The sequence below is a fragment of the Bos javanicus genome, chromosome 4 (assembly GCF_032452875.1).
Source record: "Bos javanicus breed banteng chromosome 4, ARS-OSU_banteng_1.0, whole genome shotgun sequence".
Classification (NCBI taxonomy): domain Eukaryota; kingdom Metazoa; phylum Chordata; class Mammalia; order Artiodactyla; family Bovidae; genus Bos; species Bos javanicus.
The window spans coordinates 26,171,175-26,196,976 of NC_083871.1; the positions used below are offsets into that span (position 1 = coordinate 26,171,175).

At 36.8% G+C, this 25,802-nt stretch overlaps 1 long non-coding RNA gene and 1 pseudogene across 1 annotated transcript in view; one reads left to right on the top strand and one right to left on the bottom strand.

Moving 5' to 3' along the window:
- The window catches only part of LOC133245912 (uncharacterized), a 52,746-nt gene extending 50,643 nt beyond the window's left edge, over positions 1-2,103 (top strand). Inside the window, exon 3 of the long non-coding RNA XR_009735812.1 lies at positions 1,923-2,103. This is a non-coding gene — a long non-coding RNA (uncharacterized LOC133245912). The remainder of the gene's footprint in view (positions 1-1,922) is intronic.
- A 7,407-nt stretch (positions 2,104-9,510) lies between these two features.
- Positions 9,511-11,045, bottom strand: LOC133245911 (small ribosomal subunit protein eS19-like; annotated as a pseudogene).
- Between the last annotated feature and the right edge of the window lie 14,757 nt (positions 11,046-25,802).

Genomic DNA, 25,802 nt, shown 5'->3' on the forward strand with positions numbered 1-25,802 from the left:
AAGACATAAAAGACAAACATCCTGACCTTTGATGAGCTGCAGTTTTATTGGGGAGACAAGATAAATATACATGAAAGGGGCGGGGGGAAACACATGAGATAGTTGATGATAAAGAGCTGAATAACTAATGTGGTTTGTACTGTAATTGCTGTAAGAGCTCAGACAAGGTTTTGGGTTTTCTGTTTTTCTTTATGAGTTTATTGTGTAATTGTTTCATCTTGTGGATCATAGAGGAAGCACCATTGAATGGAATCCATCAGTAAATGAAAGGCAAGGTGGTGTATTCATTCAGCATATACTTGTTGATGAAGAAATGACTTAACATTCACTCAGAGATGGAGTCCATAGAGTTAGAACTTGTAACATGATCTAGTGTGACATACAGCACATTAGAAATGTCAGAGCTTCATTCTGCCAATTCACATGCTTGTAGGGCCAGATGGGCTGAAGCCAGCTGAAGGTGAGGCCGTGCTGCGTGGTAAGGCCAGTGGAATGGGCCTCACTAGAGAGGGGCCGCTGAGAAGCTCTGAGACGAATGCAGGCTTAGTGTTGGCGAGTTTCCGAATGTTTTTTCAAGAGGAGCCAGAAATAACAATTTTTTAAATTTTATTTTTAATTGGAGGATAATTGCTTTGCGATATTGTATTGGTTTCTGCAAACATCAACATGAATCAGCCATAAGTATACACATGTCCTGTCCCACTTTAAGCCTCTCTCCCACCCCATCCCACCCCTCTAAGGTTGTCACAGAGCACCCAGTTTGAGCCCCCTGCATCATACAACAAATTCCCCCTGTCTGTCTGTTTTACCTATGGTAATGTACCTGTTTCAATGGTACTCTTTCAGTTTGTCCTTCCCTCTGCTTCCCTCGCTGTGTCCACAAGCCTCTTCTCTATGTCTGCATTTCCATTGCTGCCCTACAAATAGGTTTATCAGTACCATCTTTCTACATTCCATCTGTATGTGTTCAGTCAGTTCAGTTTAGTCGCTCAGTCGTGTCCAACTCTTTGCGACCCCATGGACTGCAGCACACTAGGCCTCCCTGTCCATCACCAACTCCTGGAGTTCACTCAAACTCATGTCCATTGAGTCAGTGATGCTATCCAACCATCTCCTCCTCTGTCACCCTCTTCTCCTCCCGCCTTCAGTCTTTCCCAGCATCAGGGTCTTTTCCAACGAGTCAGTTCTTCACATCAGGTGGCCAAAGTATTGGAGTTTCAGCTTCAACATCAGTCCGTCCAGTGAACACTCAAGACTGATCTCCTTTAGGATGGACTGGTTGGATCTCCTTGCAGTCCAAGGGACTCTCAAGAGTCATCTCCAACACCACAATTCAGAACAATCATATACGATATTTGTTTTTCTCATTCTGATTTGTTGTTGTTCAGTTGCTAAGTTGTGTCTGACTCTTTGTGACCCCATGGACTGCATCTCACCAGGCTTCCCTGACCTTCACTATTGGATTTACTTCAGTCTGTATAATAGGCTCTGGGTTCATCCACCTCGTTAGAACTGACTCAAATGCATTCCTTTTTATGGTTGAGTAATATTCCATTGTATATATGTACCACAACTTCTTTATCTATCAGAAATAAGAATTTTAAGGTGAAATTCACTCACATTGAAAGCACTTTGTTGGAGCTGGGTAGGAGAGGTGACTGCACTTTGCAGCCCACACCGTGAGCCTGTCCTTGCCAAGAGTTGTCCCAACATGATGGTCTTGGCAGCACTGATTTTCCATCCAGCACCAGTGATGAGATAACGGATTCTAGAAAGTACTACACTGGAAAAATGCTAATATCTGAAATGCCCGGTTGCCTCAGACTAGATATAAAATAAGAGACAGTATTTGCAGTAATTTTTGAAGCAAATGTATCCAAATGGAAAATAGGAACAATGATCTTTCCAAACATCCTCCCTAGGATTTCTTTAATTTGAAGAAGTTTGACCTGAGCCTCTCTTCTTGGTCTGCACTGGTAACTCACTGTGGGACCAAGCGTGCAATTTGCATGGAGCTTCTCCATGTCAGGAATACAAGCGAAGCGTCCTGTGCTCTCATGGGCTGTTGAGCAGAGGTAACAGGTGAGTAACAAAGCCGTATCACGTTTCCTCTGCCTTTGCTCTAAACTGAAGGACTCAGGAGCCTAAGGAAATCCACTTTCTTTTCTCTTCTGTCTTTGATTTTTTTCATACACCAAACAAGATAGAAGCAGATGCTCGGGGGTGAGGTCACGAAAACCCTATCCACTCCTCTTGGCAGGAACAATTGTTAAAATCAGTGTCTGCATCCACACAGTGAAGACAGCCAACACTGGCTTCTGCTGAAACTCTGAGTGTCACTTGCCAACTGATTTCCAGGTTGACAGTCAGTCTTCTCTTACTACCCTTCTTATTTAGCTCTCAAGAGCAAATTATTTGCAAATTTTTAGAAATGCACATTGGATAAATTAATACTATGTTGTTCTCCATTGAGCTTTAAGCTCAAGTTTTGTTTCTGATGATTTTTATTTTACCCCAGTAATGTGTCTATTTTGCAAGGGAATCGGAACTCTCATCGAGAGAACACTTTTGTAATTACTGTTTTGTTTTTTTTTTAAACAGATCTCTAAACTTAATACCCAAAATTATTTTAGACTCAGTGTTTCTCCTTTTCCAGACTCCTGAAATATTCTATCATGTCGTTTACAAAGTATTTGTTTTTATATCTTTCTTGTTATGCTTTCAATTATCCAAAGCGTTCTATTTTTTTCCCTGTCATTCCTAAAATGTGATTTGCATAGAGTTTGGGCAGTATTATATTTTCTTGAGTAAGGTGATGGCCTTTTGTTAGATTTGGATGGGACGGAGTAGGAGCCCTTTGCTAACCAGTCTTGACTGCTGTTGATCAGCTTATCTAAGACCAGCTTTAGCTCAGCACGAAAAAGGCTCATAAATGATTTGTCAAGAGTCACTGTACCAAGTGATACTCTGTAAGGCTCAGTTGTACTCAGAAGGATTCAGAAATGGACAGTGACTATGGGATAAGTCTAATCAAAATATCTTTATCTAAGAGATCAGAAGTTACCTGGAGAAAAATTCATCATATAAGGGATTGGAGGTGTACATGTTTGATCCAATTCAGTGTCCTAACTTGAGAGCAAAGGGAAATTTGGGGTACAATTCCATCTGTTATATACTACATAGATACAGTGTATCTATGTAGTATATAGTATCTGTAGTATGTAGTATGTACATACTACACTGTACATAGATGCACTGTATCTATGTAGTATGTAATGCTACTTTTGTTGTCCTTTCCACTCTCTTTTTGTCCTGAGCATGTATGTCTGTGATCTGCATCAAAGGCCTCCTGGTATATTGTTTATAAGACAAGCTTTAAAAACATATAAACAGTGTTATCTGCAATTTGCAATTGAGAAATAATACACCAAAGATCAGTGACTGAATTACTTCAGTCAAATAGAACTTGTTAATTTAAAAAAGAAAGCTTGCCAATATACTTGAAATAACATTACATTTATTTGGAGAAAATGGTATCTTTAATAATATTAAATTTCCCATTCAAAAACATGTTGTGCCTTCCAATTTATTCTCATCTTTTTGTACATTTGGTAAACATTTTAAAACAAGTATTATTATGTTATATTTTAAATTATTCATTTTATATATTTATTTTATATCCTGGCATCTTATTAAATAACTTTAATAGTTCTTCTTAAATGGACACATCTAGTAAATAAACAAAAAGAAAGGCTTTCATAAAATTTAAGCTTGAGAGAGCTATAATCAGTAAACTTAATAGAGCCTGCAAAATTCAGGGAGAATGTTCAATGCACATCTTCTTATGTCCATTGATTATGTATAAACCTAATGTTGTATTTGCTGCATATAAAACCTTAAAATAAAAATTTATAAATGCTAATGATTACTATGTTTATGTAATAATATACTAAAATTAGGGATCATTACTCTCTCTCTTGTTGAGTGTCATAGAGTAATATCTAATACATTAGGAGAAGAAAATGAAAAACCTAGCATAAATATTGGTTAAAAAAAAAGGTATAAAGTTATTTCTTTTATGATGATATCATTTTACAGCTAAATCATTCAGGAGACTTAAACATTTTTTTAATTTTATGTTGAAATATAGTTGATTCACGATGTTGTGTTAGTTTCAGGTGTGTAGCAAAGTGATTCAGTTATATAAAGACGTATATCCATTCTTTTTCAGATTCTTTTCCCATATAGGTTTTACAGAATATTGGATAGAGTTCCCTGTGCTATACAGTAGGTCCTTATTGATTATCTCTTTTATCTATAGTAGTATGTATATGTTAATTTCAAACTCCTAATTTATACCTCCCTCACCTTTATCCTTTGATAGCTATAAATTTGTTTTCAAAGTCTGAGTATGTCTGTTTTGCAAATAAGTTCATTTTTTTTTATCATGTTTTAAAGTTTCTGCATATAAGCAGTATCATATGATATTTGTCTCTCCACTTAGTATGATAATCTCTATGTCCATCCAATTTGTCTCTTACTTCACTTAGTATGATGTCCATCCATGTTTCTGCAAATGGCATCATTTCATTCTTTTTTGTGACTGAGTAGTAGTCCATCATGTATATGTACCGCAACTTCTATATCCATTCCTCTGTCAGTGGAAATTCTGGTTGCTTCCATGTCTTGGCTATTGAAAGTAGTGCTGCAGTGAGCATGGGTACATGTGTCTTTTCAAATTATGGTTTTCTCCAGATATATGCTTAGGAGTAGGCTTGCTGGATCATCTGGTAGTTTTTTTAGGGAACAATTGTACTGTTCTCAGTAATGGTTGTGCTAATTTACATTCCCACCAATGATATAGGAGGGCTTCTTTTCCTCCACTCTCTTTCCAGCATTTATCATGTGTAGACTTGATGACCATTGTGACCAGGGTGAGGTACTTCATTTAGTTTGATTTGCATTTCTTTAATAATCAGTGATGTTGAGCATCTTTTCATGTACCTTTTGGCTGTCTATATGTCTTCTTTGGATAAATGTCTATCTATTTAGGTCTCCCACCCATTTTTTGATTAGGTTTTTTTTTTTTATATTGAGTTGCATGAGCTGTTTGTATACTTTGGAGGTAAAATATTTTTAATGATGATATAATTGTAAATCTAGATCATTTGGGAGACTTTATTTTTTTAATAATCAAAATCAATGATTTGGGCCTGCACTTTAGATTTTCCCATATGCCTTCTTGTGTCCTAAAGGGAAAGAAAAACAGATTTTGTCAAGGAAAGAGCTAAATTAATAGAATATCTGATGATTTCTAAAATGTTTAATAATGTCATTTAGGAGGAATAGAAAGTCTTAGATATCCATAAAGAGAAAAATGAAATAAAGTTCAAATTTTAAACATAATGCATTTAATATCACTTAATATTAAAAAGCTAACTGCCTAAAAAAGTGGATCAAGTTGCTCTTTTAAATTAATCATTAGATATTAGTTTGGTTTTTTTGTTTGTTTGCTATCAAAGCCTGTACCTTACATCGTAATAAATACACTAAAGAATAGCAAAAAAAAAAAAAAATCAAATTTAGATCAACATTTATCTAAAATTTATTTAGATTCCAAATGTTTCATCTGTATGAGGCTGGAAAACAATATCTGGTTTTTAAAAAATATATCAAATAGATTTATTTTTAATTCCAGGCCATGTGTAGTAGGCATTTCAAAACTTTATTTTTATATATGTATATCCATTCATCATTTAATATTTGGTAACCACTTTTAGTGTAGTAGGGACTTTGCTGTTGGGGACATAAGCAATTCTTGCTCTCTAAGTCTTCATTCTACTTAGAGGATGATAAGAAAGAATAAATTATCATTTGTTAGGTTGTATTAAATGTCTTGGAGGAAAAAATAAAGCATAGAGAGAATCGTGAGTACCTCACGAGTGGATAGTATGGCACGTGGTTTGCAGCTTTAAAGTGGGTGTTCAAAGCAGAGCTTACTGTATAAAATAAATAAGCTGTCAGGATATGTTGCAAAGCTCAGGGAGGATAGCCAACATTTTATAATGATTTTAAATAGAGTATAATCTACAAAAATTCTGAGTCTATTGTATACTTCAACCTAATATAATATTATAAGTCAACTATGTGTTGTTATTTAGTCACTAAGTCATGTCCAGCTCTTGCCACTCCATGGACAGTAGCCCGCCAACTATACTTAAAATGAAAACCAAAACAAAGAAGACCTCACTGAAAATGTGAAATTTGAAAGACCTGAAGCAAGTGACAAAATACACAGAAAAATATTACTTAGATTTCACTTGTTTTTCAAAAAGTTAAACTGAAATGCCTTATAAGTATTTTAAAATGGCAGTGTTAGAATAATTTATCCCATTAGTTATTCCATGAGGGGCATGTGTACAGTCCACTGTGGACCTGTGATCATCTTAAAAGATGGCCTGCAACATCCTGATGATTCCCATTTTATTCAAGGCGATTTTAATATTCAGTGTGACTTTCCTTCACCTTTTTAAAAATGAGGGCTATGTCTTTTTAGGCACCTAGCTTTAACCACTTAATGACTTTAATAAGCAAGAACATTCCATTCTCTGATCAGAATAATAACATCAGGAACCAGGCAAAGAATCCAACCAAACTGAGGCCCGAGTTAGTGCTAGTTCTCTTGAGTCTCCTTGTGACCCTAGACAGCACATTTAATGTCTCTGGGTCTCAGTTTTCTCACCTGCTAAGCAATCAGTTTGTGTCCTGGGATCCTTCAGGTTTCTTGTAAATTGTAACAAGTTATCATTTCCCAAATTGTGTGATTTCATCACACATTCCTGTGCCTCTTACCAACATAAAGGGTCTCAGGATAATAACTGTTTTGTGGGAAGTTCTAGTGAGTGACTCAGCAGACCAGGCTAGGAAACCTGAACACGCCTTTCTACCAGTGCCCGTGTGAATCATTTTCTTGGATTTTCAGCTGTATTCACTTACTGTGGAATTTGTTAGTGCCCTTGGCAGAGTCCTTACCCCATTGCTCAATCGGCATGCCAAACTGCTTCATCTCCTGCTATTGTTTTCCAGAAATTACAGCTGCCCTACATGGCTGCAAGCACTGCTTTGAAGTGCCCCCCACACCTGGGGTTATGCTGTTTCATCTCACCATGCCCAGATTTCGGGAATCCTAAAATAACCCTTTGTCCCCACCCAGTAGCTCCGTGAAAATGTGCTGTGGTGTGTCTTACTTAATTCTATGAGAACTGGCACTGGATGGCATTATTTACTTTTTTTTTTTATGTTTATCTTGGAGGGAAAGGATATGTATCAGAGCTCAAGAGTCCAAAGTACAACTTTATATTGTTTGAATTCCTCCTGCATCTACAGAGTTTTCTGAATACTTGGACTCACATGAGTTCCTCTGCCTTCTTAGAAGAGGAGATAGCATTGGTGGTAGCCAAATGGAAATGAACAAATTGAATTTGAAATCGAGCTTCACATCTTTTTGGCTGGTTATTTGGAAAAGTACTTTTACTGCAACTGTTGAGCGTTGATTATAATGATTATCTATAAAATCACTATTTACTACTACCCAGTATGATTTTATTTCTTTTAAAATATCAGTTGTCATATTCATATCACACATTTTTTGTGCAAAGTAATAGAAGAGAATGTATGTAAAACAATCACTAAAGTACCCAACATTTGAAACATACTAATTTCTCCTTTTGAACGCTTTTTTTTTTCAGTATCTAAGCTCAACACAGTGTTTTATAATTATTTCACATGCATAAATGTTGTCTTATTAATCTTCTCATAAATTTTGTGAGAAAATGACCAGCATTACGTATTTCCCTGGGGTCCCCAATGCAGTGTCTGGTCTACTTGGGACTTTATTAAGTTAGTAATTTTAGACTTAGACTTGGCACAGTACCAGGCATATAGTAATTGCTCAATAAGGATTTTATGAATGAGTGGGTTTCAATGATTTGCTACATTTTAAAAATTTGTAGGTCTACTTTTCTATGTCTAAAGTTTTCTTTCAATTGAAATTCTGTTTGATAAGAGCAATGATCCTTGGCTAGACCTACCATGACTTATTTCAAAATACCTCTAAAGTCAGGGGCCTCCCAATCCCACATTTCTGGGATATTAGGTCCTGTTCTAGGACTTCAGGATTGCCTAGAAAGGGATATTCACATACAAGGTTATGTTTTAAATAGTATATGAAGTTCCCAATAGTCATATGGGAGATATATCTAGGATTAACTTAATGCCAATGTCAGCGATGATCAGAATATTAACATAACTGGCAAAGGCCCAAGAAGACAGTGTTCTTTGGATGACTCATTCTAGTTTTAGCAAATAACAACTTTTCGAATATTTTGAAGGAAAACTTCTACTGGAACTTTGCTTGTGTATCCAAGAATTGCAATGTGAATGATTGTCTAATGGTTTGTCATTTAGAGGGCTTAAAATAATTATTTTCTCTGCATGGGAAAAAAAGAAAAAGCCAAGGTGCCAATCATCTAACCACATACCTGAGATAAATTTAATGTTTTGAATAAATCTGAAAGAAATTTATTTCGTTTAGTCCAGCAGTCTCAACTTTGGGTAAGAATCAGTTGAACAATTTATTAAAATTGCAGTTGGTCTGAGGTGGAAATCAGGAATCTGCATTTTAGCATACTGCATTTTAATCTGCATTAAATCAATGCATAATCTGCATTAAATTAAATGCACAATCTGCATTTTAATCATTCCAGGTGATTCTGATGCTTACCAATCTATTGATATCAGTAAGGAAACTCTGTCTTAGCCTCTGCACTGCTTAGGAAAGAGCATGTGGGTTTTATAGGCAAATGCAACTCAATTCAAGTTCAAGATCTTCCATTTACTGTCTTTGTGTGTGAGTACTGGAACATATATAACCTCTTTGAACTTCAGTTTCCAACTGTAAAGCTGGATAACTCTTACCATAAAAGTATGATTTTATCTAGAGCACTTAAAAATTTGTTTTACAGTAGGTCCTTTTTGGTTATCTATTTTAGATATAGCAGTGTGTACATGTCAATCCCAAACTCCTTGCTGCCACACTTTAGCCCTGGTAACCATAAATTCATACTCCAAGTCTGTGGGTCTGTTTCTGTTTTGTGAATGAGTTCATTTGTATCATTTTCTTTAGATTCTGCATATAAGCCTTGTCATACTGCCGAGTGACTTCACTTAGCATGATAATATTCAGGTCCATTCCTGTTGCTGCAAATGACATTATTTCATTCTTTTAAACAACTTGAGTAATATTCCATTGTGTATATGTACCACATCCTCTGTATCCATTCCTCTGTCAATGGACATTTAAGTTGCTTCATGTCCTGGCTATTGTGAACAGTGTTGCAATGAACACTATGGGGCATGTATCCTTTTGAACCATGTTTTTTCTCTGGGTATATGCCCAGGAGAGGGATTGCTGAGTCATATGGTAGCTCCAATTATAGGTTTTGTTTGTTTGTTTGTTTCTTAAGGGACTTCTGTACTGTTCTCTTGAAGAAGGCAATGGCACCCCACTCCAGTACTCTTGCCTGGAAAATCCCATGGATGGAGGAGCCTGGTAGGCTGCACTCCATGGGGTCGTGAAGAGTCGGACATGACTGAGCGACTTAACTTTCACTTTTCCCTTTCATGCATTGGAGAAGGAAATGGCAACCCACTCCAGTGTTCTTGCCTGGAGAATCCCAGGGACGGGGGAGCCTGGTGGGCCGCCGTCCATGGGGTCACACAGAGTCGGACACGACTGAAGCGACTTAGCAGCAGCAGCAGCATACTGTTCTCTATACTGGCTGTAACAATTTACATTCCCACCTACAGTGTAAGAGGGTTATATTTTCTCCACACCCTCTTCAGCATTTATTGTTTGTAGATTTTTTTCTTTTTTTTTTTTTTTTAACGAATGAGGCAATTTATTAACCCAGCATCATCTGTCCTAATGCTTTTTGTTGGCAGCTGCCACGTGTCCAGTGATTCTGTCCCTGAGGCGTCAGTTTGTGGCCCCCATCTTGGTCCTTTTCCACCATTTTCAGCCCCTCCAGGGCTTGGAGGACCCACTGGGCCACGCTTTTGGAGCCTCTGCTGAAGTGGCTGGGCATGACACTATTCCTGATGTCCCCCATAGATCTTGGTCATGGAGCCAACCCCAGAGCCACCCGGGAGATACAGGTGCTGTGCCGTGTAAGCAGCTCGTGTGTGGAACCCATTCTCATCGTAAGGAGCAAGTTCTTTATGCTTGGCCAGCTTGATGGTGTTACAGGGACTTTCAGCTTCCCGGACTTTTTGAGGAAGGCTGCCAGAGCTCTGACGAACTCCTGCTGGTTCATGCCTTTTACAGTAACTCCAGGCATCCTGCAGCCTCTGTGCTGCCAGCCAGGGGAAAGCTGTTTGTAGATTTTTTGATGATGGACATTCTGACTAGTGTGAGGTGGTACCGCTTTGTAGTTTTGACCTGCATTTCTTTAATCATTAGTGATGTTGAGCATCTTTTCATGTGCCTCTTGGCCATATGTATGTCAATTTTGGAGAAATGTCTATTTAGGTCTTCTGCCCATTTTTACCTGGGATATATTAATTCTAGTAGGGAAATACATTGTGCATGCATTGATATAATGTCCTAGGCTTGGTTAATTCCTTAATTCTTCTGTGGTCACTCAGAGGTAGAAACCTTGAACACTGCCAGTGGTGGGAACATGGTCTTTAAATGGGTCATTTACTTTTGAATCAGATCAGAGTCCCTTGAATGTTACCGTAGGCAAAAGTTGTTGAAGGAAACCTATAGTTTTATACACTTGATTGCTCTAAATTTTAATGTAAGAAAAGACCTCATCTATTTCTGGCTCTATAACTCTACTTAAGTCACAGTGTAATTCCCCATAAGAGAGACTTGAAGTGATTACTCAAGCACACAGTACCTGTAAGTTGACTTGTTTTGAGGCTTCCTGGTTTGTCTGCTGCTAATGGAGGTAGATGCTGGAGGGCTTAATGATCAAATTGTTCTGGGGCCTGTCTGGAGATGTGAGGGTACTTCACTATACTCTGAAGGTTACCAAGGAAGATTCTAAGGGGAACCCAAGCTCCAGGTAAGACTCCCTGAGTTATCACTAACTTGGCATTACTCTACAACCCTCTGTGCAAAGCTTTACTGATGCCCCAGAGGTTGATGTTCTTCACACCCTCCAAAAACCTTGATATTTGCACCTCCGCTGCCTTACATAAATGTACTGGACTTGATCATTTGCACATATGTGTCCCACTGAGGACATAGATTTTGGTTCACTCCTTTTTATGTCTGTTAGAAGGACACTGTCAGACAGTGAATAAATGAATTAATAAAGGATTATTCTTAGTTATATACCCGCTTCCTAGACTGAGTGGTTCTCTCCTATGTTAAGCTTCTGTATGGAATTGTACAAATGTTTTGCCTTAAAAGGGCTACTTTAGTTCCCTTTGTAATATGTAGTTCCTTTGGAGTTAATGAGCTAAGAGTATTTTATACACTAGTGCTTCAGATTAAGAGAAGAAAATACTTGCCCTGCTGATTTGTTAAATTAGATGAAAAAGATTTTTTGTTTTCTACTTTGCATTGCAATGCTTCAGAAATCATTTTAAGAGGTATGTATATCTTTAAGAACAGGTCTTAAAACCCAAAAGGCCAAGGAAATATTTTATCATAGTTTCAGATTTATTTATATAAGTTTTACAGTTAGCTCATTGCCATCATGAAAAACAGCTCAGACTTCTAGAGCCTTCTACTAAGCAGTTACATCCAAAATATGTAAAAGAGCTGTTTCAGTATTGAAAAGTTTTTTTTTATAAAATGCTGAAACATTTTTATATTAATATGCTATTTTGAAGTTTATCTATTTTGTAAAAATGTTATAAAATGCTGAAAACACCAGTCTGAATTAAACTTGGAACTATGCTGCAAAGATAAAAATGCATCTCTCTGGAGAACTTGATACTTTCTTGATAGGCTTGACTAGCTGTGCTTAATCATAGTATGCCTGAAATCAAGTCAGCTTGCACCTCTAACTAGACTCGTGGGACATCCCAACCATAACTTACCTGCTTGATGTCATATTTTTCTCTCCATCAAAAGGTTTTGGTCAATTAAAAAAAAAAAAAAGGATTTTAGTCAATTTAAATATGTTAACGCAATACGAGGAATGAAGTGAAGTGAAGTCACTCAGTCGTGTCCGACTCTTTGCTACCCCATGAACTGTAGCCTACCAGGCTCCTCTGTCCATGGGATTTTCCAGGCAATAGTACTGGAGTGGATTGCCATTTCCTTCTCCAGGGGATCTTCCCAACCCAGGGATCAAACCCAGGTCTCCCGAATTGTAGACAGACACTTTACCGTCAGAGCCACCAGGGAATACTAGGAATAACTAGGAATACTAGGAATAACTCCCCTTAATTAAGAGAATTTTGTCCCTAAAGCTCATTATACTATTTTCATTTAAATTAGATGACAGAAAAACTAATTGTACCTTTAAACCTCTCACCTATATCTCCAGATGATAAATGTGCCAGTAACATTAAAGAGAGAAGCACGGTAGAGTTGAATCCATTGTTTATTTGGAAGGTAGTTTATTAGTAAGCATTGAAAAATCATGCAAGGAGGGATCACAGGCAGGAACATGAGACTCTTAGAAGAGCTGTGATGGTAAATGATGGTCTCTCTGTGAGGGAATCTGATCATTGTAACAGTCCTGCATGTGCAGGCATGAATGAGTGCTTAGAAATATCCATTTAGGAAATGGTAAAGTAAAAGTCAACTTTGAGATTCTTAGATAAGAAACAGTACTCTTAAACTTTACCAGTGCCTCCATTTTCACTCACGTTATAGCCAATTCACATGTGGGTTGACATTTTATTTTCATTGTTATACTTGGCCCAGAAGAACTCTTACAGCAGGAATTGTTTCTGTTTCTCATTGAAAGTTGGGATATTAAAAATAACTGGGAATCATTGTGAATACTAGTATTTAGAATCATTTGAATATGGATCTTTGGAAAATACTTTGAGGTTAACTTATTTTGGGAGTGTAAAACATAGGTAGGAAAATACACAAATCAAATGTACTACTTGATGATTTCTTCCTCACAAAATGATGACTTCTGTGTAAAACCTACACCCAGTTGAGGAAAGAGACCGTTATTTGCACCGAGAAGACTCCTTTTTTTTTTTTCCTTTCAACCATTAATCCCCAAAGATAACCACTATCCTGATTTTTCTAACTTCATGTAAGTGGAATCATACAGCAAAGATTGTTTTCCCCCTGATTCTCTCACTTCACATATGCATGTGAGATGCATCCACATGGTTGCTATAGTTAATGTTCTTTTTCTTATCACTATGTAGTTATCTATTTTATCAGTGTATCATAATTTATTCATAACTCTGCTGTTACAGACTCTTGATATCCCTATTTGAAAGCTATTGCAAATAGTGCAGCATAAACATTGTCATTGTCTTTGTAGTAAATATGTGAGTGCCTTTCTCTTTTGTGCAAGTCTGATAACAGAATTGAGGGATTATTGGATCTGTGTTTTTAGTAGTTTGAGTAATTTCTTCTAAGCAATAAGAGTACCATTTGATTCATATCCACTCCAACATTTGATATTGCCTGTCTTTTAAAAATGGAGTGTTTAGTTCAGTTCAGTTCAGTCGCTTAGTCGTGTCCGACTCTTTGCGACCCCATGAATCACAGCACGCCAGGCCTCCCTGTCCATCACCAACTCCCAGAGTTCACCCAAACTCATGTCCATCGAGTCGGTGATGCTGTCCAGCCATTTCATCCTCTGTTGTCCCCTGCTTCTCCTGCCCCCAATCTCTCCCAGCATCAAAGTCTTTTCCAATGAGTCAACTCTTCACATGATGTGGCCAAAGTATTGGAGTTTCAGTTTTAGCATCAGTCCTTCCAAAGAACACCCAGGGCTGATCTCCTTTGGAATGGACTGGTTGGATCTCCTTGCAGTCCAAGGGACTCTTAAGAGTCTTCTCCAACACTACAGTTCAAAAGCATCAATTCTTCAGCGCTCAGCCTTCTTCACAGTCCAACTCTCACATCCATACACGACCACAGGAAAAACCATAGCCTTGACTAGACGAACCTTTGTTGGCAAAATAATGTCTCTGTTTTTGAATAAAAATGGAGTGTACAGTATATCTATTCTCAGTTTTAACTTGTATTTACTTGATGACTCTTAAAGCCTCTTTTTGTGTATTTGGGAGCCATTCTAATAGTTCCTTTGTAAATTGCTTTTTCAAGTCTTTTACCTAGTTTCCTATTTTGTTGTTTGTATTTTTCTTAGTGATTTGTAGGAGTTATTTATATTTTCTTTACACACATTCTTTGACAGTACATTTATAAAAATGTGTTTTTGTACCTACTATAGAGTTTGTTTGGTTTGTAATGGTGTCTTCTTTTGGGGAACAGAAATTATTTAAGCTTAGTCCAATTTATATGTTTTCTTATCTTCTTTAACCTTTTTAGAATCTTATTTAAGAAACACTTGTCTATCTCAGGTCATGAAAATAGTCTCCTGTTTTCTTAATGAAAGCTTTTGTGTTTTGCATTTCACAATTAAATCTACAATCCATCTGAGATTGGTTGTTGTGTCTGATGTGAGACAGGGATCACATTTTATTGATTTTTTTTTTTATATGAATAGCCCATTGATCAGTACCCATATTGAAAAGACCATCCTTTCTGGAAAAGACTATTTTTTACCCACTGTACTGCAGTGTCACTTCCTAAAAAAAAATTAAAAATGACTGTGTATGTGTGTAAAAATATTAATGTTTGTATTTATGGATTTTCAGTTCTACTTCACTGGTCCATTTTTTGATTATCCTCATTTCAAAATCACATTGCCTTAATTACTATAGATTTTAAATGTCTAACAATTTGTTGGTGTAATTTCCCCAGCTTTGTTTTTCTTCTATTTTTATCTTGGCTCTTCTCAACCTTTTTTTCATTTTCACATAAATTTTAGAATCAAATTTTCAACTGACACCAAGAAAGTACTGAAGTTTGTATTGTATATATGAATCAGTATGGACTGAATTTACATTTTTACAATATTGAGTTTGACAGTTCTTGATTATGGTATATTCCTACTTCTGTTTACATCCACTTTGACTTTTCTCACTAATGCTTTGTACTTACATATATTTTGTTGGATTTATTCCATCAAAGTTATTATTTAGGTCTTACTATAATTGGCTTTGTGTTAAACTTTTTTAATTATATATTTTTATTTTGGAAGATAAAATGTAGTTGACTTTGTGTAATCATCATGTATCTAGAGATTTTGCTCAGTTCACTTTTTGACAAATAGCTTGAATGTAGATTATTTTTCTTTTGCTTTGTTTTTGCCATTTTCTCTGTACACGTATCAAATCAGCTGAAAATAATGAATTATTTTGCTTTGATTTTTAGTGTCTTGCACTGGCAATTCCTTTTAGTATCGTAAAAAGTAAAAGTGGCAATACCAGGTAAGTAATAAGAAGAGTCTTATTACTGGTCTCAGGAAATTACTGAGCATTCTACACTATTTTGAAAGTTCCATTCTATATGCAGTTTAAGAGTTTTTATTGTAAATTAATGTTGAATTACCTGAAATGTTTGCATGTATTAAGAGGACTATGCACTTTTTCTTTTCTTTTGCTAATTTGTATCAACACTAATTTATTTTTTAATGTTAAAATGCCCCTGCATGCCTCGAGTAAGTCCAGTTTTTAATGACATATTATCTTTTTTATCAAATATTCTTTTACATGGCAATTTACTCATGAGAGACACTAGGTCAAATGTTTTTACCCCTCTTTTAAATTAAGTTTAGCTTTATTTACATCCTAACTCTTTTGTTGTTTTTGACATTTTAACTCTTTAGAAAACAAAATTTTAAAATATTCATTTTTGTGCTAATTTTTATAGCAGATATATTCACATAGGTAATATCTTAGAATGATTATTCCAAGTACCAGTGTACTAGTACTGTGTAAATAAAACGGACTCTTGTGTTGTTACACTTTGAGTAAACTGGGTTTCCCCAATTTCTCCAGACATCACATCTTTTTCTTAATGTGCAAGCAGTAATAGAATCACTATCTCACTGTCTACAAAATGCAGTCTTTGGTGAGATTTTACTCCAGGAATACATTTTAGTTGGAAATTTTTGCCTGAACTAGTTTCTGATCATATTCTTAAAGTGTTCCAGAATAAAGTCTGTTCTTTACCTTTGCATAAGCAAAAGTTCCATTTTGTGTTTTTCCTTAATTAGATGTGTTATTTGTATTCAAAGGGGAATCCAAACTTCTACAGAAAATGTTAAAAACTGAAGTCTAGTGAATTCTATTATTAACTTGTCTTTTCCATTTAATTGTGATTTCTATCATTTACATATATATTTTTTACTTATGAGTTTTCTTTATATTAAGCATTTTTAAATTAAAATGTTTGCATTTAAAAATAGGACACAGTTGACAGAAACTTAAGTATAACTGGGGAAAAGTACATGAGTAATTTAATACGAAAGTTGCTATGTATAATGGTATTGCAACAAAATGATGGATAGAAAATAATCATAGGCTAAAAACTTCTATAAAAGTCTGGTAATTATATTTAATGGATGTAAGTGTCTTTCTACTCTGTTGTTGTTTTTCTCTTTTTTTGGTTCTAATTTTGAATTGTATAATTGCAAGAAACATAAATTCACTCCCAGTAGTGGAGAGAAACGGAGAAGGCAATGGCACCCCACTCTAGTACTCTTGCCTGGAAAATCCCATGGGTGGAGGAGCCTGGTAGGCTGCAGTCCATGGGGTCGAGAAGAGTCAAACACAACTGAGCAACTTCACTTTCACTTTTCACTTTCATGTATTGGAGAAGGAAATGGCAACCCACTCCAGTGTTGTTGCCTGGAGAATCCCAGGGACAGAGGAGCCTAGTGGGCTGCTGTCTATGGGGTCACACAGAGTCAGACTCGACTGAAGGGACTTAGCAGCAGCAGTGGAGAGAAAAGAAAACCTATGGTTAAGACAAAATAGGCAAATGCAGTTATCCATAAAGGAGAAATAAAGTGCCAGCAGGCCACAGTAGGACTGGAACTAGAAACCCAAAAGTTAGTTTACTCTTTCCGACTTGAATATGCTTGTCTCTGTTCAGTTTCATCTCTATACGGTTTCACCTTAGTTTTTTACATGGTGTAGCATGGGTACCACTACATCTCGTTATTTGTGTGGTTTTGGAATTCGTATGCTTTTGTTATTTCAGATATTTCAGTTATTAAGGAGGAAAGCCTCTTATTGTTCCCTTCTTATGCTTCCACATGAGGATCTTCATTTAAAAGACCTCTATCTTCTTCTTTTATATTTTCTTGACTCCACATCTTGCAACAAGGGGGAATTATTTTGCTTGGTTTGTTTGAGAGGAGTTGTTGAGATGGCTGTGCTAAGCAGCCACTTCACCACTCTCTATAGATCTCCCTGCCTGTGGCCAAGGTGCATTATCTGCTCTTACTCACAGGGATCTGCTACATAAATAGGAAATCAGTAGTATTCTACCTGTGCCAGTTGGTGCATGGATAAATAATTGTTTAAGTCCACTTGTGCTGCCATAACAAAATACCACAAACCAAATGGCTTATAAACAACAGAAATATATTTCTCACAGTTCTGGAGTCCAGAAGATCAAGATGCCTGCAAGTTTGGTGTCTGGTTAGAACCCACTTCCTGGTTCATAGACTGCTGTGTGCTCTCATGACACAAGGGGGCCAGAAAGCTCTCTGGGATCTCTTCTATATAGGGACTAATCCCATGAATGAAGGCTCCAACTCATACCTAATCAACTTCCAAAAAGCCTTATCTCCTAATGCATCATGTTAGGGGATTAGGATAGGAATTTTGGAGAGATGTGCTGTGCTTAGTCGTTCAGTTGTGCCTGACCCTTTGGGACCATATGAACTGTAGCCTGCCAGGCTCCTCTGTCCATAGGGATTCTCCAGGCAAGAAACATGGAGTGGGTTGCCATGCCCTCCTCCAGTGGATCTTCTCAACCCAGGCATCAAACCCAGGTCTCTTGTGTTGCAGGTGGATTCTTTACCATCTGAGCGACCATAATCATGTTCAATTTAGGAATAAATTTTTAGCAAGCCTATTTGGCTTTAGATATAAAGTCATAATACCCAATTAGCTTTCCTAGTAGTAAAGGTGATATTTTGAGTTCCATTTTTCTGACTGTTGATTCTATTTCTCAATTGGTTCCAAAAGAACAGAAACCTACTACAAATCCTACACAGAAAGAAAATATGGTCCATTTGTCACATGATATAAAACAATTAAAATGTTAAGACTGAAATTTAAAAAAGAGTGCTTAAATATGCAGATGAAAATATAGATCATATTTATGAACTTGAATATGGAAGGATTTTGTAAGGAAGCAAGTTAAAATGTAAAAACTAGCCTCGTATTTCACCATAATAAAATAAAAATACCTGGGTCTCAAAAAAACACACAATAAACAAAGTACAAAAAACCTGTCAGAGTGAGGTAAAAATTATAGCCTGGAAATATAACACAAATTCCTATAAATGAGAAAAAAAATAACCCATTAGAAAAATGGGCATCATATAAAATATATCCTGGCTAGTCAGGAAAGTATGATCTATTTCTACCACAAGGAAATACTGGTTACAATGAAATATTAGTTCTACAGTGAGATACTAAAAATGCCAAGTGTAGTAACACCAAGTATTGGAAAAAATGAAGAGCAATTATAATATTTATATACAGTTTTTTAATGTCTAAGATATTTTATAGTTTTTGAAGGAAAGGCCTTATCCTGAAATCATAGGTGGTAAGACTTGTGAAATAAGGATTTTTATCATAATACATGCAGCCATAGTCCTGGGATTACTAACACTTGCTGGCTTCTAGTTGCCTACTGGATAGAAGTTAAATATCCTAGCATGACATTGAAGGCCTTTTACACTTAGGATCTCTCTTTCTGTCTTCCTTCCTTTTTTCTCTTCCTCACTTCCTCTCTTTCTTCGCTATGCTGGGTCTTAGTTGCGGCACATGGGGTCTTTAGTTGTGGCGTTATGAATCTTAGTTGTGGCATGTAGGATCTAGATCCCTGACCAAGGACTGAACCCAGCCCTCCTGCATTGGGAGAGTGGAGTCTAAGCCACTGGACCACCAGGGAAGTCCCAGAATCTTACTTTATTTTCCACACTTACTCTTTCCTCCTTATAGCATATGTTCTGAGTATCTAATGAATCGTTCTCAATTCCTAGAGTGTACTCCTTTTTAATGCTTTCACTTGAAGTGCATCATTCCTCCTTAACTTTTGATCATCTTTCAAAACAGTTAAAATATTGCCCTTGTAAAAATACCTTCAGTTTTCACACTGTGTTATGTACTTCAGGGTGTTGTTATGGGCTTATATATCTGTGTTCTCCATTGAAGGCAGCTTGTGGAAGGTGCAACCACATCTTACTTGTTTTTGCTGCCCAGTGCTTGGCATAGGAGGTGCTTGATATTAGAAAAATAAATTTTTAGAAGAGATGTTGGAATGTCACAAGTTGAAGCAGTTGTTGCTAAATTAGTGACACAAGCACTGAGCAGGATGAAACTTCAGAGATTGTTACTGTGTTAGAGTGATCTGAAAAGATTCCATGAAAGTTCTTGGCCTTACTCTTGGTCTCAGAGTGTGGGTAAACCCTGCAGTCATTGAGGAGAGAGGTAAGCTTCCCAAGCTGAACCAGTAAGGAGAGCAGAAGTTTGGACAAGGGGAAGCCGTTCTTCAGTCTGCAGATTTCAATGCATGTTCTGCCTCTTTAGGGAGCTAGTGTCTTTATTTTCTGGGTTCTATAGAAACTGCTCATGTTTCCTTACTATTTAAGGTAAAGGTAGAGACTGTGTTGATGTTTCAGCTCCAAGGAGAAAAAAAGAGAAAAGGAGATACATAGGAGATGGAGCTAAGCAAGGATTTGTGGTCTCAGAATGTAGTCTCAGCCTGAGCCCATAGAGAGCTCTGGAGTGTGAGCAGCACTCAGAATTAATCTCTGCTCAGGGCAAGCAGGGGATCCTTTTATATACTCAGGTTAGTCCATTATTGATAACAGGCTGTTTTTGAGAGGGGTCCCATCCCTGGAGCAAGAGAACTTCCATTTGTCTGGAGGCAGTTCTCTTAGAGAGGGGTCAGCTGTGACTATGAGCTGCTAACACACCCAGCAGCTGGGAGATGAGTGTTCTTGGCTGCTACAGTGGATCTAAGCAAGGGACTACTTTAAAAATCTACTCAGATACCCTCTTGCAAGTATCTACTTTCCCACGCTTCTGCTGTGGCCCCACTTTGTATCATGCGGTTGTATCACTGCCCCCATCTGCTGGGCCACTCATACTGCTTTTGCTGACACTATCACTTTAAAATAGATCCTGGTCCTTTGGGCACGCTGTGTTTCAAGGTCCTTGGCACCCTAGCCACTTCTTCTGGATATCACCATTTATTGCATTGCTCTTGATTCTGTAGCTTTCTGGGTGTCAAGTTCTATTTAAGGTCAAAGCTTGGGAAGAGATCCCCTTGTATTCTGTTACATTGTATTTGTTAATTGGTACCCAAAGCAGAAAAGATTGTACTCCAGTGTTTTTAGGAGTAAATGATAGAGCAACTCTTTTGCTTTCTCTAGCACTCACTCACCCAAACATTACCCAAAGTCTTCGCTAATGACTACCATTCTGTTATTGAAACACTATGATCTTCCCAATTTTCTGCTCCTTTAGGATGTGTCCTCTCCCCACTGGCCTCTCAGTCGCTCTTGCAAATGGACACTTGGTAGGCCTGTGCCATCAAAGACCCTACCACATATACAGTTTCTAGTAGTGCCAGAATCATGTCTTAAGCTACATATGCAAAATTCAGATTAAGACTAAATCATGTGACTAGTTGAAAGGAGTTAATTAATGCAGTGACTATTCTGGGCAGAAGCACTGTATTAGTTTCTGTTCAGAATTCCATGATCAGAATGTCTAGTACTTTCAATAATATCTGGATGTCCTATCCTTCTAGGCAAATAGAAAACCAATGAGCGGTGAATGGAAAGGCTTCTGTGATAAGGCATTCATTTACCAGTGTCATTTCTAGGCTGATGCATTTAATTATGCATGTGAGACCCTCTTGTGCTTTTGTGCCCTGCTGTAGCAAGGATGGAGGAGGCTCTGGGGTGCAGCTAGCGGGCCAGTGGTTGAAGCAATCTCTGCCATCATACTCAGAGGACGTTGTGTAAATGAGAAATAAGAGAAATGGTTTTTCTTGAGTTAAGCCATTAAGATTTGAGTATTATTTGTTAGTACAGCGTAAACTTAGCATATCCTCACTAATAAAAACAACTGCTTTTATTTCCTTCTCATTCCCCGTTTAACAACAACAACCAAAAAATGGTCTCTATAATGAAGGAGCTTTTGGTGAAGACTGCAAGTTATAAAACTTCATACTCATAAATTTTCCTTTTTCCTTTGCCTCCCCTATTCTGTCACCTGGTATGCTTCTTAAAGAATCTGTGTGTTTGAGTAGAATGGTTTCATAAAAAAATACTAAACATAAAGTACATTCCAGATGGTTAATCTGCCACAGTTATTAAAATAAGCAAAATATCTGAATTGCAAAATGAGTGATTGGTATAACTTAGGAAGTCAGTAATCAGGTCAATTGTATAGCTCTAGAAAGCCAAACCTTTCAAACTCTGCATCTTTGTGTGTGTGTGTGTATGAATTTGGTCACAAGTATGTCTTTAATCAATGTGTTGATTTTGGCAAGTCTGATAAGTAATACTAAGACTTATATAGATAGATAAAATGTTTCTTCACTGGAATCTCTCAAATAAGTCTCAAAAATGTCTATTTACACTCTGTACCTGTTGAACTGAATTAAAAAAAAAGGTAAAATCTGACACAGTCACATCACAATGTAAACTCTGCTTGTGAAATGTTATTGCAGCCAATATTTTAAATATTTTAGTATAAATCATTCTGAATGTATGATATGTATAATGTGATAATTAATATTTATCTTAATACATCTATTATTTATAAAATAAAATAATCAGCCGATAGTAAAATTTACTTCTTGCAAATTTAGTAGCTAAAATCAGCATATATTTTAGGTGTGTGGCTGATGCTCTCTGCTGCTCTACTTTTTAATTTAACATTTTAGAAAATAAAGCTGGAGGCCTGCTTTTCAGAATCCCTAATTTCTGTGTTATTTTTTAAAAGTGTTCCCATTAGGGAACTCTCTGCTTATCAACAACATTCCATTCACTGCTCATTGGTTTTCTATTTGCCTTGAAAGTACTAGACATTCTGATCATGGAATTCTGAACAGAAACTAACAACAGTTCATGGCCTGTGTCACATAAGCTTTATTTATTCATAGAAGTTATCTGCAGTAAATAAACTACTATAAGTAAATGAGTCTATTCTGAATTTTTTAACATGAAAAATTTTTAAAGGTAAAATATGTCTGATGATATTACATGATGAAAGAGAGCTAATAAAAGCACCACCAAGAAAAAGTATGAGATCCCAGAATCCAATGGAGTTACATTGATAGCCTGGGGGTGTTGGTCTGTTCTGAATATTTCTTCCCTGCAGGCACTGTGTGATGTCATACTGAAAGTCTACCTTTGTGTTATAAAGGGTGAAGACACTTCCTACAGTCTTCCCCCATAATGATATTCAACTGCAGTGGTAAACAAGCCTATTTGTTTAGCACTGTTATTTAGACCACTGTTAAATAGTCTTTTTAAAAAAGGTAGAAAATGAAACATTTTCAAGACCATTATTTATAGGATTTTAAAATGCAGTATTTTTTAAACATTTCCATAGAAATAGTAGCTGTATATTATATTTACTGAACATGATGTTGGGCATTGTAGTCTACATGGATTATTTCATTACATCCTCAAGACAATCCTTTAAGTTATATACTATTATTATTTCTGTCTTACAAAGCAGAAAGCATAGTTGGGCTTAGGTAACTTATTCAAGGTCATAAATGTAGTCACTCATAATGCACAAATTGAACAAATATTTGCCTGGCACTAGGGTTTCAGAAATGAGTAAGACATAGGCCCAGTCTCTGAGAAACTTTGTGGGAGAGATAGTCCTAAAGATAGCTGTTCAGTATGATATGAAAAGAACTCTCTACTCTAATCAGGAGCCATGATTTGACACAGGGAAACTGACATGTGAGCCAGGAGTTAAATTTTATCAAAAGAAAGGGGAGTGTCATTCTGGACCCTGTAACCTTCACTTCCAGAGAGAGCAAGAGATGAAAGGGCATTGTGCATGGGGAATGCTGGTGAGTTTGTGCAGCTGGAATGGAATGTGTAGGGAGAAGAAGAGCTAAGATAACACAATTACTCTTTAGTATAAACTTTTACCATTTCCTTCCTTCCTTTTTTTCATGACCTTTCTTCTTTATGGACTATCTGCTTACTGTTTTCCCAAAATCTATATAGTGCTTTTATTTTAAACAACATAAAATAGAGTGATTGAGATGAAAATATATAAGTAAATGCTGTGTAATAGACTCAAGGACTTGACAAGATGAGCAGGAATAGAGATATCCTTCCATTATGTAGGCCAAAAGTGGTTTCTAAAGTTAAATATCAAATACAGTTCCATGCATCCTAGATGATCTGGGGAAAAGAAAAAAGAAAAAAAATAAAGTTACACACCTAATTAAAAATTTTAATTTGAATATTAAACTCCCTCACAAGGTTGGAAAACCCCTATGGTTACCTCGGACATTTGAATAGACCACAAGCCATGGGAAACCCCTAAAGAAAAGTAAATTTATTTCAGTAGAACCAGGGCTTTCTGAGTTTATGTTTAAAGATGGTAATGTAAGTTTTTAGGTTGAAGAGCTAGGCATTTATTTCAGAAGGCAGTGTGCTGTTATAGAGAGATGAACTAAAAGAGAATGCAAAAGAAAATTCTAAGATGGTCCAGAACATTGTTCAGACTATTCAGGAGGTTGTGCATATGTTTCTTCCTGATGAGAGAAGTGGAAAACATAAGTCATGAGATATGTTTTCACTCAAAGAATAGCAAAATAACGATGGAACCAGCACAAATTTTGTCTGTTTCTAACAATAGAAGAACCTACTGTAGAAATAAAGCAGCTGAAGGATGAAAGATACCCATGTATAACACAAGAGGGGAAGTCCTAGAGGATAGTACATGTAAATGCTTAGAGTTGTTTATCATGTAGGAACAAAGCCAATTTAGGGAAATACATTTGACATTATAACATGTGATGGCAAAGGCTGATCAAATTACCATTTTATGCATGGAAATAATAATAAAAGTATGAATTAGAAAGTTGTGAATGCATGTGTGTATGTTTTGTTGTTCAGTTACTAAGTTGTGTCTGACTATTTGCAGCCCCATGGACTGCAGCACACCAGGCTTCCCTGTCTTTCACTATCTCCTGGAGTTTGCTCAAACTCATGTCCATTGAGTCAATGATGTCATCTAACCATTTCATCTCTGTTACTCCCTTCTCCTCCCAGCCCCAATCTTTCTCAGAATCATAGTCTTTGCCAATGTGTTGACTCTTTGCATCAGGTGACCAAAGAATTGTAGCTTCAGCTTCAACATCCTTCCAGTGAATATTCAGGACTGATTTCCTTTAGGATTAACTGGTTTGAACTCCTCTCAGTCTGAGACACTCTAATACAGTCTTTTACAGCACCACAATTTGAAACCATCCATTCTTTGGCACTCAGCCTTTTTAATGGTACAACTCTCACATTTGTACACGACTAATGGAAAAACTATAGCTTTGACTAGATGGGCCTTTGTGGGCAAAGCGATGTCTTTGCTTTTTAATATGTTCTCTAGGTTTGTCACAGCTTTCCTTCCAAGGAGCAAGCATCTTTTAATTTCATGGCTGCAGTCACCATACACAGTGATTTTGGGGCCCAAGAACATAAACTCTGTCACTGCTTCTACTTTTTCCCTGTCTACTTGTCATGAAGTGATGGAACCAGATGCCATGGTCTTGGTTTTTTAAATGTTGAGTTTTAAGCCAGCTTTTTCACTCTCCTTTTTCACTTTCATCAAGAGGCTCTTTACTTCCTTTTAGCTTTCTGCCATTAGGGTAATATCTGCATAACTGAGACTGTTGAAATTTTTCCTGATAATTTTGATTCCAGCTTGTGATTCATCCAGACCAACATTTCACATGATATACTCTGGATAGAAGTTAAATAAGCTGGGTAACAATATACAACCTTGTCATACTCCTTTCCCAATTTTGAACCAGTCAGTTGCTCCATGTAAGGTTCTGTGTGTGTATATATGTATGTGTGTGTATATATATATATATATATATATATATATATATGACACATAGAATTTATACAGAAGCCCTGCATGCATGCTAAGTCACTTCAGTCATGTCCAACTCTTTGCAATCCCATGGACTATAGCCCGCCAGGCTTCTCTGTCCGTGGGATTCTTTAGAATCCAGAATACTGGAGTGGGTTGCTATTTGCTCCTCCAGGGGATCTTCTTGGCCCAGGCATTGAGCCAAACCCCCATCTCCTGCTTCTCCTGCATTGGCAGATGAGTTCTTTACTACTAGCTCCACCTGGGCAGCTCTTTACTACTAGCTCCACCTAACGTCTACTAATTTACGGAACACAGTGGACACAGAAAGAAGAAAAAGAGAGAGAAGAGTT